This window comes from Chelonia mydas, chromosome 1, assembly GCF_015237465.2.
Source record: "Chelonia mydas isolate rCheMyd1 chromosome 1, rCheMyd1.pri.v2, whole genome shotgun sequence".
In the NCBI taxonomy this organism is placed as follows: Eukaryota; Metazoa; Chordata; order Testudines; family Cheloniidae; genus Chelonia; species Chelonia mydas.
The window spans coordinates 18,497,508-18,518,038 of NC_057849.1; the positions used below are offsets into that span (position 1 = coordinate 18,497,508).

At 42.1% G+C, this 20,531-nt stretch overlaps 1 protein-coding gene across 1 annotated transcript in view; it reads right to left on the reverse strand.

The window, feature by feature from the left end:
* The window catches only part of TENM4 (teneurin transmembrane protein 4), a 1,747,045-nt gene that overhangs the window by 948,875 nt on the left and 777,639 nt on the right, over nt 1-20,531 (reverse strand). The window contains exon 5 of the mRNA XM_043528206.1: nt 2,619-2,708. The gene's annotated coding sequence lies outside the window, so the exon portion shown is untranslated. The remainder of the gene's footprint in view (nt 1-2,618; nt 2,709-20,531) is intronic.

The window sequence follows — 20,531 nt, forward strand, 5'->3', positions numbered from 1 at the left end:
TAATAATTCAAATGTGCAGAGCACTGCATAAATATTAATCAATCATTAGAAATACTCTGCTAGTGAGGTAGGCAAGCATTATTTTCTGCTGTAGGGAAGGAGATAATGAATCCAAACATCTGGAAGCTGGGTTGCTCCTCACTGTAATCAAGAGGCAGCATGATTGAAAGGGCAAGACATTGGCATGGGACTCAGGAGACTTTAGCAAGTCATAGGCTGAGCTGGAAATGGAACTGTGTCACTTAGGGCAGGTCACTTCACATCCGTGGCTGTTTCAGCTCTCACCCTCTATCTTTGTCTATTTAGGCTGTAAGCTGTCCAGGGCAGGCTCAATCACTACGTATATATACAGCAAGAAGGGGCCCTAATCTCAGATGGTGGCCCCACTAGCTAGACACCATAATATAATAATAATAATTAAATCTGACAGCCCCATCATTTGCTTAAGAAAACTTTCATCCGTAGAGGCGGCTTTTTGAGTGATCTTTGTGAATGGAAGTTGAAAGAATTCTGTAAGAATCACAATTTTGTATCCAAGAGTATTTTAGCCAGTAGTGCCACGGCCTTGGGTGTTAGGTCCTTAAGCACGTAACTCCTCGATCTCAGTCCCAAGGCCCCTCAGGAAAGCAGGGGAGTGCTGTCTCTTTTGCTTCGTACCCAGGATATGTGATACAAAGGAACCACCACGTTAAGGTGGGATTCAAATGACTATACACAAACACACACACACACACACAAAACATGCAAGGCCTAGTTACATATTGTTACCCCTTTTTGATCTGAGCAATTAGCCAAAATTCAGGCTCCTGCAGGTTGTTACAGTTGGAGGAGAAACTGATAATGGAGACAGGTATCTTGGATGCAATCCTGTTTATTTACAAAGACTGTAAAAAATCCTGTTTCCCTGAATGCAGCAGGAGACAGTTCTTTGCTCCCATCTCCAAACCCCTTCCTACACAGCACTTGGCTCAAGAGTGCTCTCTCTCTCTGCTTTTTCACAGTGCTTGTTCACTCTGTATCAGGTGCTTCTTTCTCTCGGCTTCTCTGCCTTTCTATGTCCCTTTCACAGACACACAAACCATCACAAAACAATAGCCAGCAAGACATCTCCACCCACATGTGTCTGTGCTTTGAGTGAAAGCTGATCGCCGCCCTGCTTTCTGGTTCCATAAAGGAGCTTAACTGTTTCTTACATTTATCCCAAATCAAGGGTGGCTGTTATGCCCACCAGTTTCAATGAGGTTTAACCCAAGCCATAGCTCCAAAACTGCTGCTTCTCTGGCAGGCAAGGCCTGCACTATCCTATGCCTTGCTGCTTCTCCACTGAGCCTTTCCTACCTTTCTGTCTCTCCCCCCGGCTCTGGGCTTCCCAGCCGCACCGTGCGCTGCATCCCTCCCTTCCCCCAGGGAGCAACTGCATACTATTTCCCTGCAGCCCCTTGCTGCTCTCAGCTTCTGGGCTTTATACAGGCCCCTCTTGTTCCTGTCCAGCTGAGTCTCATCTCTAATCAATCCCTGCTCCCTGGTTCCTCCTCCAGGTGCAGCCTGAGCAGTTAATTGGCCTACCTAGCCACCTTAACCCCTTTAGGTCTTGTATGGAATGGACACTCCCCCACAGCCCTCTTTCGTGTGCAATGCGCAGCTCTGTGCTTCGTGGGTCAGACAGGCGGAGTCCCTGATTTGAGGAGCTTGTGATCTAGATTTTATTCATAGCATGTGCAGCAAACAATAGGGGCATGGATGAGGAACGGCAGGGTGACACAAGCCTAGGCAGTGACTCAGCAAGTGAACTAAAAGTTACATCTTAAATTATTTCACTTTCTGTGGGTTTCTTGGAAGGGGTGCTTTCTTTGCACATTTAATGAGTTTTTAGTAGCTTTTTATTAGCTGACAGATGAGCTCATTGGTTACGTGAAGGAAAAGGAGGATCCCACTTCGCACATTTGTTGGATTCATTTGCAGAAACACAATCCCACCCACCCCCCATGCACACACACAAACTTCACTGATAGAGAAACTGAAGAAGAGAAGCAACATGACTTGTTCAAGGACACATTGTAAGCCAGTTACCCTAACCCTATAACCAACCATTCCTTTAGATTTCGATACTTCTTGACAGTGTCCCTTTAAACACATTAAGATCTCTGTATAGCATTGCTCAGACAGAAATAAAAGCTGCACTGGCATTTATAGACCTAGAAACGTTCTTAGTATCAACTTAACTGTCAATATAATACTTACAATAAACTCAATGCACCAAGTACACTCCAAAAAACAAAACAAAGAAAGATTTCTTACTCATGCACAAATATAGGTGAAACTCAGTGCCATGGATTCTGAATAAGGGACCAACAGTAGATAAAACACTGTCTATATAACCCCATGATGCACCGTGAAATAAAATGGCTTACTTGCAAAGTCAAAACATTATCTTTCAAGAGATGGCATAAATGTAATTTGCTGACATTAAAGTTCTTCAGGCAAACAGAGGATGCGAGAAATTCAGAATAGCCTTTGATTTTAAGAAACAGTTAATTGACTAGATTCTGACTGCAAACCCCTTCACACAATTCAAGATTCAAAACTGAAAAACAAAAAGAATAAAGCAACCTGCTTACCAGTTCAGTTGTTTGCTGAGTAGATACGCCATTCAATATTTGCAGACCACTAACTCCTAGTGATTTCATATGCTGTCACCCAGACGAGTCCTATATAGAAAGAGAGAAAAAAAAAACAACCCATAATGTCCCAAAGCAGCATTTATGAATAAGGGCCACAACTCCAATATTAGTGTAAAATTACATATTTAAAATATTTTAAAGGCATAAGAATACCCAAAAATTGGATCTACAAGGAAAATTGAGCAGCTATTGTTTTCTAGTCTCTTTATAACTGCAGAGAATAATTGGAGCAAATCAGCATATTTAATGAGATTGTGATCTTTATACTGCACTGGAGCCAGAACCAAGAAAGTTAACTGTGCAGTTTTATGATTTTTTTAAAAGGGACACTGAATAATAGGTTCAGAAAGACAAGAAATCCTGCAAAAACAGAAGTGTCCGTCCATTTGCCCCCTCCTCTCCACAAACACTAGAAAACATCAGCAACATTGCTGGAAAATCTTAGCACAAACCCACGGGGCACCAAGCAAAACAGATTTGAAACAAGAAGTCTAGTTTCACCGTCTGAGTGAATTGCAGAAAACCCAACAAATATGTAAGTGATGAAAGATAAAATGTAAACATGTATTTTGGTTACATCCTGCAATCTGATCCATTGCACTGGGTGCAGAACCCCACTGACTTCAGCGGGACACGTGTTGGTGAAAGGGTTCACGTATATGAATCTGTGAATATATGAAACAGTGTGCTATCCCATGCACCACCTTGTGGCCAGGTGTGGCACTGCAGGAACACCATGTCTTAATTTCCCCAATTGGGTTGTCAATTTCAGCAAGGCTTTTATGCTTTGAACAGCGCCTCCTTCTGAGTATCTTGTTTATTAGCAGAAAATTCAACGGAAAGACAAGAAAGCCCTTCACTCAGGCATCTTGGCAGGAAAGAAGAATCAATCTAAGTTTCAGTGCCACATCCAGGCCCTTTGCCCACTGTGAGGCACTCTCAGACCTCGATTCCTTCCTGGAACGAGAGTCTGTGTAGGGCCTGCCTGCTGACTAGCGCTTTCACAAGCAGCATGGAGTTCCTCACAGGCTGGGCCTCCCAGGGCCTTCTGTGGCTACCTGGCATTCCCGCCCTACGCCACTTTCCCTAGGAACTCCTCTCTCTAAGAGCACCCCTTCCAACTGAGCTCTGGTATCCTTTTGTCAGGTCAGGTGCTCCTCAGCCAATTATCTGCCAGATACCTAGGCAATTAATTACTTGAGATGGACTGGCTGCTCATGTCATTCAAAAGGAAGAAAGAAGGCACATGGTGGTTGTCTTAGGTGTGGCAGGGCCTGCGTTTAGCTATAGATTTTATATCAGCAGCATTCATTAGCAGGACACATAAAGCACTGCTTTGAGAGAGAACATACGTAGTGTACACATGCTCTGTAAATGTCAGTATCTTACAAGTGCCGTCGTGTAGAATATTATTTGAGAGCATAACTGTATGTACTTTTCTGAACTTTGCAAATATATGTAGGTAGGTAATCTCACAAGGTATAGGATGCTTGCTCAGATACAGCCCAATCTATCTGCTGAAGACCATCCCAGTTTCAATCTATTTTCAATGGCCATAGAAGAATCTTCAGCCTAAGAGCTGTTTAAGATTTTTTCTACCCCCCGACAGACACTAGTGATGAGCACTATTATGCATAGAGGAAGCAGATGGCCAAAATAAACAGCACTGAGCCTCAAGAGACTGCATGGCACCATCACTAATGGAGAGACAAGGTGGGTGAGGTAATATCTGTTATTGGACCAACTTCTGGTGATGAGAGAGACAAGCTTTCGAGCCACGCAGAGCTCTCCTTCAGAAGAGCTGTGTAAGGTCAAAAGCTTGTCTCTCTCACCATCAGAAGTTGGTCCAATAAAAGCATAACCCCCTGCGTGCTTACTCGGAGTGATGCTCTGTCCCCCTCTAGTAGCTGCTAGGCTCCCTTCAGAATGATGAGCCTGCTACAGCCTTGGCCACCACTAGACGGGGACCGAGTGCCACTCCGAGCAAGTAGAGGGTTACAAAAGATATTACCTCACTGACCTTGTCTTTCTAATATCCTGGGATTCATATGGCTATAACACTGCATACCGTCACTAATGGCAGACCTGGTTCCATGGCTGGGGACAGGAATATGTATCCACCACCTCTTGTCTGAACAGTGCATAGGAGTTATTGCAGCCCTAAGACTGGCACATGTTCCTTGACTTGCCCAGTCCCAGCAGTACAAGGAAGGAGGGAGCAAAATCCTGGAAGCAGTGGCGCATAGGAGGCAGTGAGCTCAGACGTATTCTAATTAGGTTCTTACAACATGCCCATTGCCATGATATTTGAGCACCTCCATGTCCCAATTCCCAAATAGCTTGACAACTCCCAGCTAATGGGTTTTCATTCTCTGCATTGTAAGCCATAGGCAAATGACACACACAGCCTTCCAGACACACACTTGCTGAATGGGGCCCATAGGGCAATATGAAGAAAAGCTGGATACTAGAGATTAGAGTCAACCTATTCATTAAGGTAACTGGTATTGCCATCAGGGGTCAATTAGGATAAAGGTTTTCACAGACTAGTCACAGCAGGTAGAAATCTGAAAAAAGGGCTGGAATCAAAAGCCAGGATCTGAATGCTTCCACATTTGGGGGTGGGGGGGTGGAGAGGGCGGATAAAATCTGAACAAACATGCTCCAAATTTTCCTAGTTGGACTAGGAACTAAAAGGACTATATCTAGGACTAAAACCTAAATACCAGATCTAAATACTCCCAACCTTTGTTATTGGGTGATACAGCTTCAACATCCAGTTGCCGAATAATAACTACAAAGATTAAGGAGTCACCTGTCTGGGGTGTGGAATAGCAGAATGAACTAAGTCATTGCCTGTGTGAAGATATGCATTCAAGTGTGTCTGCAAGATTTTTCTCTCTTCTCCCTTGTACGTTAAAGGTAAATTGCAGGACACAGATGTATGTGACTTCTCTGTTAACAGATTAGCTTTTCTAACAATGTCTTTTAATGCAGCTGGTTTTTTTTTCATTGCAATAAAGATACTATATTTCTGAATCTAATTTAAGTGGTTTTCCTTCAAATTTTCACAAATCCAGGCATTTAACAAGACTGATTCATATATTTTGAATTTCTTTTTGTTAAAAAGTAAGCATACACATGCTGTGAACATTGTGAGATGCCACTTGTTTTTAACCTGACTTGTAAAAACCGTGTAACACATTGCATGGAGCACTAGAGGCTATTGTGCTTTGATATGTCATCCTGAATGTTTTTTATTTAGGATAAAGTGTTCCTGCTAATGTTTCCACTGTTGCTGGAGGGTTTCCTTTCTTTAGATTGCGCTTTTCTAGTCGGTCTAATGGCTCTATTCCAAATAGTTTACCGTTGCATGAATTACTTTTTGTCCTTCACAGACCTTGCATAGGTGCATGCATTTTGGTGACAAACTTCAAAGCATTTGGATCTTCGATTCAGATAAGCAAATGTCAAAACGCTGAAATATTTATCCGAGCCTTTAGAATGCCTTGGAGTTGCAAATCTGAGTTGCATATCTCGAAAAATGAGGTTCTTTTATAAGATTTGAAGCACTCCTGACTTCCAGTTTAGCCAGAAATAGCTCTGTTCTCAAACTACTCCCGCATTTCTGGGCTCAGCAAGAACCAGGAAATGAAGACGCATGAAAATATAGTACTGAATGTAGTGCAGTGGCCCCTACAAGCCCTGAATGGGAATCAGAGACCCACCGTGCTATATATGTGTGTGTATACACACACACACACACGCTACAGAGCAACTGCCCATGACCCCCAAAGGCTTTCAATCTCTGTTGATACTTTTGTAAAACAGACACAATGGCCTCAAGTGCTAGGCACCCTTAATAATTACAGTAGAACCTCAGACTTAGGAACACCTAAGGAACGGAGGCTGTACTGTATTTACTTTTTGGGGGGGAGGGGTCCCTCTGCTGCTGCCTCATTGCATATTTCCAGTTCCAAATGAGGGGTGTGATGGGGTGGTCAGCTTGTAACTCTGGTGTTCGTAACTCTGAGGTTCTACTGTATGTAAAGACACAACCCACCAAGGACAAAATCAGCAGCAACCTTCCATTTATAGCAATAACCAGAAAAGGAAAGCTACCTCACCTTCTCTAAATACTGCATCTCAGGCTCCCCGCCCCACCCCCCAGCAAAGACGACGGGATTTCCAGCATGCCTTGAAGGGCAAACAAAATTCAGGCATTTCAGACCAAGGGAAGGAAGCAAGTTGTGCCTTCAGGGAGGAAACCCTACCAGCAGCTTCTTCCTTTTAGCGAGACAAAGGGTAGTAGGGGAAACTGAGGCACAGAGTGGGGATGTGACTTGCTTAAGGTAGGTCAGTGGCATAGACAGAAAAGAAACCAGGTGTCCCGATTCCCAAACCAGCAGACTATCTACTGAAACATGCTATTTTATATCTAGGATGGGGTTAACAAGCTGCATCTGCTGGACAAAGTCAACATTTCCATGAAGAGCTCCAGTACCTACTACTTGGTCACAAATCCTCGTGGCAGCTAATTAGAGCATGACAGTTAAAATTAAAAAAGTATAAATAACAGCTGAACAATACAAACTGAGAGGCCAATGCCCTGTAATAAGCTGAAAATATCCCTTTTGCATTTAGAAAGCCAAGCTAGTATAGAAGTGAACGACGATGGAGTTACGGCAGATAGCTGATAAATCAGGTCTGCTTGGAGAAGATGTCAGTACTCATTTTCCTTCCCGTAACCTTTAAATAAAAATAAGTGACATCCTGACTCGCACCAGAATCCCTAATGAAACTGAAAGGCTGTGGAAATAATTACATGGCAAATCAAGGTGTATATATATATAGATCGCTCTCCGGTGCCTTCTCGCTTACGCACCTAACTTCTCCTATCCATTTTGTTATTAAATCAGACACAGAAGGGGAAAAGAAAAATAGGTACATTCAAATCCTAACACCTCAGACTTAGGACAAAAGCAGGTAGCATGAGATTCAAGGATGCAAATCTGGCCCTCATTTTCTTCTCATCTCCGTTTTGCAACAGTCTCATCTATTCAAATTATTCCTGAGTTATACTGGCACAAGAACAGGTTTCAGAGTAGCAACCGTGTTAGTCTGTATTTGCAAAAAGAAAAGGAGGACTTGTGGCACCTTAGAGACTAACCAATTTATTTGAGCATAAGCTTTCGTGAGCTACAGCTCACTTCATCGGATGCATTCAGTTGAAAATACAGTGGGGAGATTTATATATATATATATTTATATAAATATAGATTGTATATAAATCTCCCCACTATATTTTCCACTGAATGCATCCGATGAAGTGAGCTGTAGCTCACGAAAGCTTATGCTCAAATAAATTGGTTAGTCTCTAAGGTGCCACAAGTCCTCCTTTTTTACTGGCACAAGAGAATCAGGCCTAAGTGACTCCTCAAAGTGGTCAGATTTTCTGCAGGTGAAAATAGGTGTAGCCCCTTTGGATTCATAGGAGTTTCACTTTTTTACATCAGCAGAGACACATTGTTTCTAGGCATTACAGCAATCACGGTGTAAGATCAGCTGCTGTCTAAAGACACTCTACAGTGACTGTTACACACAGATCGATGATATCTCTCACAATGTGACATTTGATGATGAGTTGGTGGCCTCCGTCCAGTTCCTAGTGAACAAACACCTACTGCCCACCCACCATCAGGATAACTACCTCCTTGTTGTCAAAGTCAGGAGTGGTCTTCACTGCACTATTAGTTCAAGTTAACTCTCACTTGAGCTAGGCTGTCATAATGCAGAACAACACTTGAGTTGCACAGAGTGATAGTCTGTAGCTGGGGGAGGGGGATACAAGGGGACATCGCCCCACCAGGAATTCTTTTGCCTCCTCTGTAGAAATGGGATGTGTTCCACTTTTTTAATCGGCATTTCCTCAGATTAGTGATTGTAGTCCTAAAGCCACAGAGTAGGTGTCCCAATTCTAGTAGCCTGGAGAGAAGGGGGTATTTGTGTCCATCTTTGAACTAAGCATGTTTGTTGCTGCTATAATAAAAATTGAGTAAGCCTGATAAGAAAATGTCTGCAGAGAGGGCCTGCAGACAACTCCACATAGCAGGAAGTCACCAGACAAACCCTGAAAAGTCAAGAGATGTAGTTGTTTAAGCACTCAAAAGGAGTCAAAAATGTCACTAAACAAAATGTCCAGAGAATTTATATACACATATACACACACACAGGCAAGTATAGTCACAAAATCATTCACAAGCAGCTCAATAGTGTTAATAAAATCCATTCCATGTTTTTCTTACTACAGTCTGTTGGACACCAGGTCACTATTACGTCTCAACTGAGCATGCCCTCGGAAGGAATCGCATTCTAAGCACATTGCCAGGGTGTGCGTACAACTGACAAGGAAAACAAAAGGCCTTATCAGCTTTAACAGAAACGGTACTCACAACCCTGTTGGCAGACAACCGAGGAGTTCCCCTTGACACAACAGTAGTGTCACAGTCCCCTAGTTATTCTATCTAAGGCTTCTTCTGGGTTCTAGAGGGGCATTCCAGTTCTAGTCAGCCCATCCACGCTCTCGCGTATGCTCCAAAAGGAGCTTTCCCCTCTCCATTCAAACTGAACTCTCTCATTTCTTCTCTCCCTTCCGAACAGGTAGGCAGGGTCTAGTCACAGACACTCCAGCATAGAAGCCCACTTTGCCACTTTGTATACTTTGTAAGCCTCCCTGCAGCCTGGGAGCTGATATGGTTTCTATCCAATCTGGATTTTGCAATTGGAAAAATGTACTCTCTCAAGTCAAAGGTTTAATGAAATGTGAAAACTGCTTAGTCCACTTGAATGCAATGGCTGATTGGACTGCAGCAAGGAACAGAAAAGTTACAGGCAATTTATTTTGCTTTTTCTAAATTTCTGGAACAATCAGGGTCCAGACACCCTAAACGGAGACCCGCGGGCTGAATCCCAAAGAATATTCAATTGAATCAACTGGTTGTGTACAATATTACTGTGTATAAATATATGTCAAGTAAGGTCTCTTATGAAAGCTTGTAATGTTCTCAACCTGATGGCTATTATGGGAAATGTACAGAAACTGTGGTTATGAATTTATGTGTATAAAACTGTGCTCATAATTTGTGCTGCAACATTCAGCTCTACCTCACTACGGGGAGGTGAAAATCATACAGGGAGGGGCCACTTCCCCAGCCAGAGGAGACTAGTTCCAAGTACTCAGCACTGTACAACCTGGAAAAGACAATGGCAGGCCATTAGAATTAATGGGGAGAAAACACTGAAATAACTTGAAACTGAAAAGAAAGCGTAGCTGTGGGAAACTAAGGAAGGAATTTTCCCCACCGTGAATAACCATGAGTTAACATGCTGAGAGAGAGAGAGAGAGAAAGAAACTCTTTAAAAACAGGCTCTTCAGCTCCCCTAAGAATCCCTTGTGAGAAAAAGCTACAAAACTTCATGTGGTAGATCCAGCATAGAAAAAAAATTATGAATTTTATTATGAGTTTATGATTTTGCTCAGTAACATTACTGAATTACGGATTTGATTATGATGTTTTATCATAACTTCATTTTTCAGGTGCCACAACTGTTGCTTTGGTGTCATTCTCACAAATGAAAGAAACAGGCACTGTTTAAAAACCTCGCAAAAATTATTCAGTTTGCTCTAAGAGGAAGAGATCAAGATGATATAAACTTCAAGGACAGATCACACTCTGGATGATCCCTTGGGAATTTTCATCAACCTGCTTAAGTTTACTGCAGAACAAGATTCAAAATTCAAGGACACTCTGAAAACCATTCTGAAAAATGCAAAGTACACTTCTGCTGAAATTCAGAATGAAATAAATTGATATTATGAAGATGAGTTTGAAAGATATTGTTGAAGATACTCAGAAAAATGGTGATGTAATGTCACATTTCAGGCAAAAGAACTTGACAAGGGATGCTATGAATGTACAAAGCTTGTCCACTGTTTTACACTACTTTGTTGATGGCAAAGCCAACAAGGGACTTAGTGGCGTAGCCCAACTGAATGACCTCACTTCTGAAGATATTACACAACAAATTTTGAAAGACCTCCACAAACTGGGTCTTGACCTCAGAATACCTTATGTTCTTGCTTTGATGTTACCAAAGTTATGTCAGGGTGCAAAGGAGGTGTATAAATGCATTTACAACAGAAATTAAACAACAAATGCCTTACACACACACTATGTGAATCACCAGTTACATCTAGTGGGTACTCATGTGTGAGAAGAACTCAGCAGTGGCAACTATGTTCTCAAATTGCAAGTCGACACAGGTTTTTTTTGCAGGCATGAAGTGAGTGTGCTGTACAAAAGCCAGCACCTGCAAAGACTCATAGAAACAAGATGGACTGGTCACCTGAAAACCTGGGAAATCATCCTCAATTTGGAAGAGTTTCAGAGTATTCTGTCAAACTTTGTGAATGTATATGGCAATCTATCAATTGAAACAAGATCTGTTGGAACTTACAGAATCATCCAAAATCTTGTTCTTAGCTGAGGTTATGAGAATGACTTTCAAAGGTTTTGCTCCTGTGAACAATTACCTTCAAACAGAACTAAATGCATCTTGCTAAAAGAGTTGAATTGATTATTGTTGCCTCTGAAGAACTTCAGCAAAGAAAGATGTTTGAAGATTTTTTCCTGCAGAGACTTCATCCAAGTACCCTGTTTTGAAAGATGCATGCAATGAAGTATCAACATTAATATGTGCCATCAAAAAAGCCAAGCTATTGCCCCCAAAATGTCAAGATTCAATAATCACTGAGCACTTAACAGGATTCCAAAGTGTAAGTGAGCATCTATGGTCCAAGACTTATCATGAATTAATTGATGAAACCAGTGGTGAATTGCAAAGCAGATTTGCTGAGAACTCCTCCAAGTTATGTAAAATCTTGTCAGCAATCTATTCCACCAGCAAGCCAGACTTCTTGAACCTGGAATCAGTGTGTACTTTGATTGACTTGCTTGGATTAGATATTCAGAAGGTGAAAGCTGAAATGGTTGTATTTAAACCACTGATAGATAAGAGAAATTGCAAAGAATTTGAAGACTTTCTAGGTACTGCCAAGGAATTAACGGAGGCTTTCCCATGTATTTTTGAAATGCCTATAGTGGTCTTGTTGTTTGGAGCATCAATGGGAGCTTGTGAGAATTCCTTTTCTTATTTGAAAATAATTTTATCACATCAGAGGATAAGCATGATCCATAAAAGAAAGAGAAACCTAATTCTCCCATCTAGGGTGACCAGACAGCAAATGTGAAAAATCGGGATGGGAGTGGGAGGTAATAGAAGTCTATATAAGAAAAAAACCCAAAAATCGGGACTGTCCCTATAAAATCGGGACATCTGGTCACCCTACTCCCATCATATAAAAGTGATTTGAATTCAAAACTGAACCTGGATCTCTTTATGGAGAAATTCAGGTGCCATTATCCAAGAAGACTTGAGCGCTAGTTTCATGAATTGGCTTTATGTTACACTGCACTTTCATGTTATGATTGATACTTCTATGTTTCTGAATCTGAATTTGTTGAATATTTGTTATACTGAACAACTACATGTCTTATTTCTTCTTATTTCGTAAAAAGCAAATAAAAAGGCGTCTGATGGAGACTGCATGTTTCACTGAGTACCTGAGTTTCTGAAGGCTGGCACAACTGCCCGTCTTCTCTTGCAGTCAGTCTGTCCCTCTTCCTGTGTTGATGTCCTAGCTATGGGACTATGACTGGATCAGCAGCACTGGGTAGCTGAGTCCCCACTGCATTACTAGCATGAGCATCAGCAGAACTCAAACTTCAACCCAGCTCCTGACAGATGAGCTAGCTCAATGTTAAGGCACCATTTAACTTGAGCTAGAGAGCTGTGTTTGAGAATGGGAGTCAGTTTAGGGGCAACACTTAGGTTATATCTTGATTTAACACTGCAGTCAAGACCAGCTCTCAGAAGCAGCCAAGGAATAAATGGCCATGAAGACTGAGCCACGCTCTCATAAAATGTTTACTTGCAGTTACTTAGCCACTAGATGTCTGTGTATTGCACACAATTCCCAGGTAAACAAGAAACAAAGCCTGGGGAAACTGTTTGTCTGATGTTGTAGCTGTTTAATTTAATAAAGATCTCCTTCTTAAGGAAGACTATGATTCCATGCAGGCATAATACATCCCTAGAAGTCTTCTTGCCTGATCAATAGCATGATGGTTATCGCACTCACTTGGGATGTGGGAGAATAGGAGACCAGGGTCTTCAACCTGGGTTTCCCACATCCCGGATGAGTGCCCCGACCACTAGGCTGCTCTGGGGTATCTGTTATGCTCACATTTTGACCAGAAATTCCATCCTAGACCATGAAAAAAAAAATCCTGATTAAAGTTTGGCCTAAACTAGTATGGTCCCATGAAAAATTTCAGTTTCAACAAATAGACATTTTCCAATGAAATACTGTTTTGTCAAACAATTCCCAAGAAGCACTACCCAAAACCCCAAGAGGAACCCAGGTTGAATCAGCAAGAACTCCTCACTCAGCTTCTGTTGAAGGGCAGCTCCTCTCCCTCCAAAGTGAATCATAATGTAAAATCCGCTATTAGCACATGCTATTTCAAGCCAGACTGGAAGCGAGAAGCATCAGAAGTCCTGCATTAAAAAGGGTATTACAATGAGATTTCCAATTCCATTTTGCTGATTAGATACAAAACATCCAACCTGTCAAGGTGCTCATCCAATGTGAACCTCGCCTCCAAACTTTGCGGTTCTCCCACCACTGTTTATAAACCCCCTGATAACTGGAAATGTTCATAACGATGCTAATACTAAACATGTGAAGATGCAAATAATGATAGAAAGTTTCCAGTGTGGAGAAGGCACATTATTGATAGACGTAACTAGTAAGGAGTTTACAGTTACGTAATAAGTTACCTCGAATCCACCCATATTCTTATAGTTGTGTTGGTCCCAAGATATTAGAAAAACAAGGTGGGTGAGTGTGACATCCCCCAGAGTGCAATCTGAACTGCTGGACTTGTGTCCTCTTAGCTCCCCAGCTTCGGATGCTTTTTACACAGCTTTGCTGAAGAACAGCAGCCCCTCCAGGCTCTGCTCATTCAGAGCCACCAGCAAGCAAAGTTACTCCCAGCTGAACACACGAATGCTATTCCCAGCCATGCATGCGCCTCAGAAATGTGTGTCTGATACTGGCCAGGACCTTTCTGGACAGTATAAGCTCACAGAGAGAGTCTGTCATTCCAACAATGGGTAATGAATATGCACCAGACGTGTTGACCGAAGTAGAGATTCCCAAGCGCTTCAACCAAAACATACTGGTTTAGATAAAACAATAAAACAAGTTTATTAACTAAAGAAAGATAGATTTAAGTGATTACAAATATAGATGCATATGAGTCAGGACTGGTTACAAAAGAAGTAAAAGGGTAAACATGGAAGCTAATTCCTAAACTTTTCCAAGGCTAATAGGCTTAAAAGCAAAAGGTTTGTCTCACCATGAGCTGCAAGACATTTCACAGGCTGTGTCCCTTTCCAGCCTGGGACCACTCCCCAACTTTGTTCAGTTATTTGAGAGTTGTTGTCATAAGCAGAGAGATGGAAGGAGGATGGGGTGGCTAGGGATATTCCCCCCCTTTTTATACCCCCAACAAATTTCTTGTTTACAGCTTCCACCCCCCCCTCTCCTGCGGGAGAATGTCTGATTAAGCCAGCAATGGCTTTTTAGCACTTTTCTGACACGCTAGGGTGTCTGTCTCTGAGACATTGGTTTGTGGGCATTACCCAGAACTACACCATGTTCCAGTAACAATCATATAGCAAAATCTGATAATTTGACATGCAGTGTTGTCACACACATTTCAACAAGCAACACCCTGATCACTAACATTGCTGCAGCCTGGAGAAGGCTGCAGGCCCAGCTGACGGCAATTACACATATATGGTGGGGGCTTGTGAGCACCTGGGTGACAATCACTGGGTTAACAAGGTAATTGGGAGAGAATATAAGGACAGGAAACAGGAAGCAAAGATAGCTTAGGAGGGAGCTCAAGAAGATTTCAGAAGGAAGCTCAGAGGGTGAGTCTAGGGTTTGGAGTGAGGGCTGCAGGGAAGTCTGTCCTTGCTATGAGCCTCTGTTATTTGATATAAGAGGGAAATAAATACACACCTTGCTGAAAGATAAACAGCCTAGAGTGTCTTCATGATTGTGGAACCACCTGAACTGGCCAGTGACGGAAACATCCTGTGACAGCAGGATGATAATATTCAGAAGATTGAGTTTTCAAAGGATACTTAAAGGCATAATTTGTACAAAATATACCATAAACTTTAAAAAGCGAGGAAGAGGGGGTACAGGGTGTCAAAGTGAGGTAATATCTCTTTGTGAAAGAGGCAAGCTTTTGAGCTACACAGAACTTCTTGAAACTTGTTTCATACACCACAGAAGTTGGTCCAGTAAAAGAGATTACCTCACCCACCCTGTCTCTCACAGAGTTTAAGGCCAGAAGGAACCATCATGCTTATCTATTCTAATCTGATCTCCTGCACATTGCAGGTCACAGAACCTCGCCCACCCTCTCCTATAATAGACCCATAACCTCTGGTTGAGTTACTGAAGTCCTCAAATCATGATTTAAAACTTCAAGTTACAGAAAATCTACCATTTACTCTGGTTTGAGCAACCAAGTTACCTGTGACCCATGATGCAGAGGAAGGCAACCCCCTCACAGGGTCTCTGCCAATCTGACCTGGGGGAAAATTCCTTCCTGACCCCCAAATATGGCCATCAATGAAACCCTGAGCACGTTGGCAAGACCAACCAGCCAAACTCCTGGGAAAGAATTCTCTGTAGTAACTCAGAACCCTCCCCATCTAGTGTCCTATTTTTGGCTATTGGGGATTTTTGCTACTAGCAGTTGCAGATGGGCTAAGCACCATTGTAGGCAGTCTCATCATACTGTCCCCTCCATAAACTTAACGAGCTCACTCTTGAAGCCAGGTAGAATTTTTACACCCCTCTGCTCCCCATGCTCCCCTTGGAAAGCTGTTCCAGAACTTCACTCCTCTGATAGTTAAGAAACCTTCATCTAATTTCAAGCCTAAACTTGCTGATAGCCAGTTTATATCCATTTGTTCCTGTGTCAATATTGGTGCTTAACTTAAATAACTCTTCACCCTCCCTGGTATTTATCTCTTTGATGTATTTATAGAGAGCAGTCATATCTTCCCTAGGTCTTCTTTTGGTTAGGCTAAACTAGCAAAGCTCCTTGTGTTTCCTCTCATAAGGTAGGTTTTCCATTCCTTGGGTCATCCTAATAGCCCTTCTCTGCACCTGTTCCAGTTTGAATTCATCTTTCTTAAACATTGGAAACTAGAATTGCACACAGTATTTCAGATGAGGAACTCCACTAGTAACCTCCTTCCAGTCTGACAGTTCACCTCTCAGTATGAACTGATGTAGCCTGCCCTTTAACCAGTTCCTTATCTACCTTTCAATTAAGGTCAGACCAAAGGTTCATCTAGCCCAGTATCTTGTCTTCCAACAGTGGCCAATGCCAGGTGCCCCAGAAGGAATGACCAGAACAGGTAATCATCAAGTCATCCATCCCCTGTCACCCAGATGGCAAACAGAGGTTAGGGTCACCATCCCTGCCCATCCTGGCTAATAGCCATTGATGGGCCTATCCTCCATGAATTCATCTAGTTCTTTTTTGAACCCTATTATAGTCTTGTCCCTCACATCTTCTTCTTACATTAGACCGACTGTATTTCCTTTGTCTAAAAAACAAAACAAAACACCAGTTATTTTCTCAAAAGAAAGAGATCAGGTTGGTCTGGCATGATCTACCTTTTGTAAAACCATGTTGTATTTTATCCCAATTATTGTTTACCACAATGTCCTTAACTATTTTCTCTTTCAAAATTTGTTCCAAGACCTTGCATACAATTGCGGTCAAACTAACAGACTTGTAGTTTTCTGGATCACTTTTTTCTCCTTTCTTAAAAATAGATACTATATTAGTAATTCTCCAGTCATAGTCATTCTCCATGTTTACGGGTTCATTAAAAATCATTGATATTGGGCTTTCCAATACATGTGCCAGTTCCTTTAATATTCTTGGATGGAGATTATACAGCCCCCTGATTTGGTCCCATTAAGCTGTTTGCGTTTGACTTCTACCTCGGATGTGGCAATTTCTACTTCTATATCCTCATTTCCTTAGCCAACCTGCCACTACCCCAAAGCTCCTCATTACTCTTATTAAAAACTGAGGCAAAGTATTCATTTAGGTGTTGGGCCAGGCCTAGATAATCTTTAATGTCTATCCCATCCTCAATGGTCCCATTTCTTTTTTCCTAGTTTTCTTTTTATTTATATGCCTATAGAACCTTTTACTAGTGCTTTTAATTTATTTTGCAAAGTCCAACTCTGCTTGGCTTTTGGCAGTTCTGACTTTCCCTCCACACCTTCTGACCTTCAAGAGGTAGTTTTCCTTGCCGATCCTCCCATCTTCCATTCTTTGTTGGCTTTCTGCTTTTTCTTAATAACTTGTTTGAGATGCTTGTTCATCCAGTTTGGCCTGCAACCCTCCTTCCCTACAGATTTTTTCCCCTTGCTTGAGATGCAGGCTTCAGATACTTTAAGTCAAAGTTGCAGTACTTACCAATATTAAATCTAAAATGACATCCCCTCTTGTTGGTTTCGTGAACATTTGGTGATGCTCAAATAAACATCAGAAAGAGAAAGCCAGATCATTGCTGATAAGAGTCAGCAGAAAGAACTGGGTTCTTTAGTGATGAAGGTTGTAAATCCCACTGTAAGAATAGAAGCCAGCTAGAATAAGTCGAAGCTAAAGTGTTTAGTCAAAATTGTTCCCTTTCTAGGGAAGTGTATCAATAACATTGTAGTCAGAGCACTCCAAAACGATTTCACTGCTTTCTTTCAAGCCTATCCACCTGGGAATGGAAGGGAGACCAGTGTCACATTTTTGGTTCATCATTTCATCCTGGAGATGAACAAAGGTCAATTTTCTATGCTGATCGTTACTATTTATTCAGCAGCTTCTAACACAGGTGACTATGAAGTGATATAGACTCCTCTGCAGGACATGAAAAGACAGGATTAAAGACATGTCGGGTTGTATAGGCAATTGAACCCCCCCCCCCAATTAAAATAAAGACCGGAACACGCACTTCTCCTGCTTGTGCTCTCCAGTAACATAGGAAGATTTCTTCGGGGCATTCTGAAGAGATAACAGACAAAACTAGTAGCTGACCTGTATGCTTTGAGAGTCTTGCCTGAACCTGATTGAGAACTACATGTTAAAAGGAAAAAAAAAAACCCCAACCCAAAAGCTAATTGCTAGATGACATTTCACTGGACCATGATATAATTTTGAAACGGGTCTAAACTGTGATGCTCAAATTATGATAAAACTCTCCGAATTTGGATGTGTTTGAATTTGGGGTTCCAGTCTGGACCATTAAACAGAGAAGCAGCAGCCGTTCAGTTCAGAATTTCTAATTTTGTGTTCGTTCCCTGGGTTTGGCCCTTGGGTTCCACGCTGGATGTGCACGCAGGTCAGAGGATGTGTTTTGAATGCCACAGTCTCAGGTTGTGCTGCAACAATGAGGTAATAGAATCGTGATACTCACGTTATTCTTATTCATAAGTGACAACCCTGCTGGAAGTTTGAAATATTTTATTATAAAGTCAAGGGTCACCTCTCCTCTCAGGCTAAGTGGGATTAAATTACATTTGTTTATCGATATCCAAATATTCACAATGTGTTCCCCTTATGCAAGCATTTTTGAAATCCTCCTTTAGGTTTGTTAATTAGGTCATTAGCTACCTAACAGTCAGGGCTGGCTCTAGGTTTTTTGCCGCCCCAAGCAAAAACATTTTTGGCCGCCCTCTTCCCCCCCACACCTTTTTTTTTTTTTGGCTTTTACACATGTTTGCACTTCACAATGTTTTTGTTTTGTTTTGTTTTTGACTGTTTAAAATAAAAAAAAAATGAAAACAGAGAATTTGTAGTTAGTGAAATAAAACAATTTCCTACCAGTGTACTCATTTAATTTTAACAAAATCACAATTACGAACAATTTGGGTTCAACTATACACTGTAATGAAAAACATTAGTGTCTTCCGCCCAGTTTCTCATAAATTAAAATAATTTATATGAACTGAATTTTTCTGGTTTTTATACTTGCGTAGTCTTAATAATTCAGTGAAATCTAAATTTTTTGCAATGGTACTTTCAATTGAAATTAATGCGAATCCTGACAAATGATTTTGAGACATGGTGGACCTCAAATAATTTTTTAGTAATTTCAGTTTTCAGAAAGCCACCAGAAGCCACTGATACTGGTAATGTTAAAAGAATGCGTAATGCTACAGCAGTGTTTGGAGTGAGGTGCTCGGGGCTATACATCCTGCCCGTGGTCCCCCAGCCCGATCTCAGACCCGGCCCCACCTCCGCAGAGGGGACAGTAACCGACAGAGAGGCTGCGGGGCAGGTCAGCCGCGGGGAGGGGGGCAGACCAGGGGCGCCCGCCCAGCGCCGAGCCACCCGGGGCAGTGGGTCCCTTACCGGCTGCGGGTCCTGCCCCCACCCCGGACTCCGCTCGGCTCTGGCTCCTCGGCCGCTTGTGACACGTGTGGCGGGGGGGAGGAGCCGCATCACCCCGCTCCTCCAGTGGCAGGGGGCCAGGGCAGGGAACACCCCCGAGCCACGACCCCCGTGCTGAGCCCACCTCCCCGCCCCAGGCAGGGGCTCATTGGTTGACTGAGCGTGGCCGGGGGAAAAAAAAGGATGTCCAGAATGCTGCCCCTGGAAATGTGCTGCCCCAAGGACGGGCTTGCTTTGCTGGTGCCTAGAGCCAGTCCTGATAACAGTTATCCACAGAGGCATGAGATTTCACATGGCACCGCAGCTCAAATTGCTGCCCCTGCCCTCGGATTTAACTTTATACAATCCATTTTCTCCCCTCTTTCTTTCAGGATTCTTTCTCACAGCTTCTCTTCAAACAGCTTCAGCTACTTCTCTCCATTTCTAAGGTCTAAAGCTCCCATTGGGCATGTATCTCGCAAAGACCATTTTCACATTTAAAAATCTCTCTTATTCATTTCTTCAGCAATGGTGTGGTACATTGACTTACTCTACTCCCATGAGTGTATTAAAAACAATAGCTCCAAATAACATTGAACTTCAGCGTTTATGGAATTAATAATGATTCATACCAAAGATACTGAACTAATTTTTGAGTTCACTTCAAGTAGGTGGTTTGCTGTACTTCAGGAAAACCATATGTAAGTCTGTAGCAAATACATGAATAAATCAGTACGAAGAAAGAGACCAGCAGAGGAAGTATTTTTGTCCCCAAGAGAGAGAAGTCAAGTGTTCATACAACATTCTGCAATGCACTGTCAAGAAGATGGAAAAATTTCATCGACTTTCCCTAGGAAAATTATTTTCCCCACTGTACCTTAATGTGAAAAATGCACATGTTCAGAATAATATGTTTAGCGTCACTTTTCTTTTTATTTTAGAAGCTGTCAATGAGTGCAGGGCTGCTGAGAGAAAGTAATATGCAGTGCTAATGGATACTGTACAAATGACTCCAGAGTTAGCCAATCCCGCTTTAGACTTGCAATTCTCCTACTTGGTACCCAAGTGGCTCCCTTCAACCAAACCGTGTGATGGTTTGCTAACAGATGGGAGAAGGACACCAAATTAAAATAATTTATTTGGGATTAGGACTGGTACAAATTTTTTAAATTAAACATTTTTGTATTGGAAA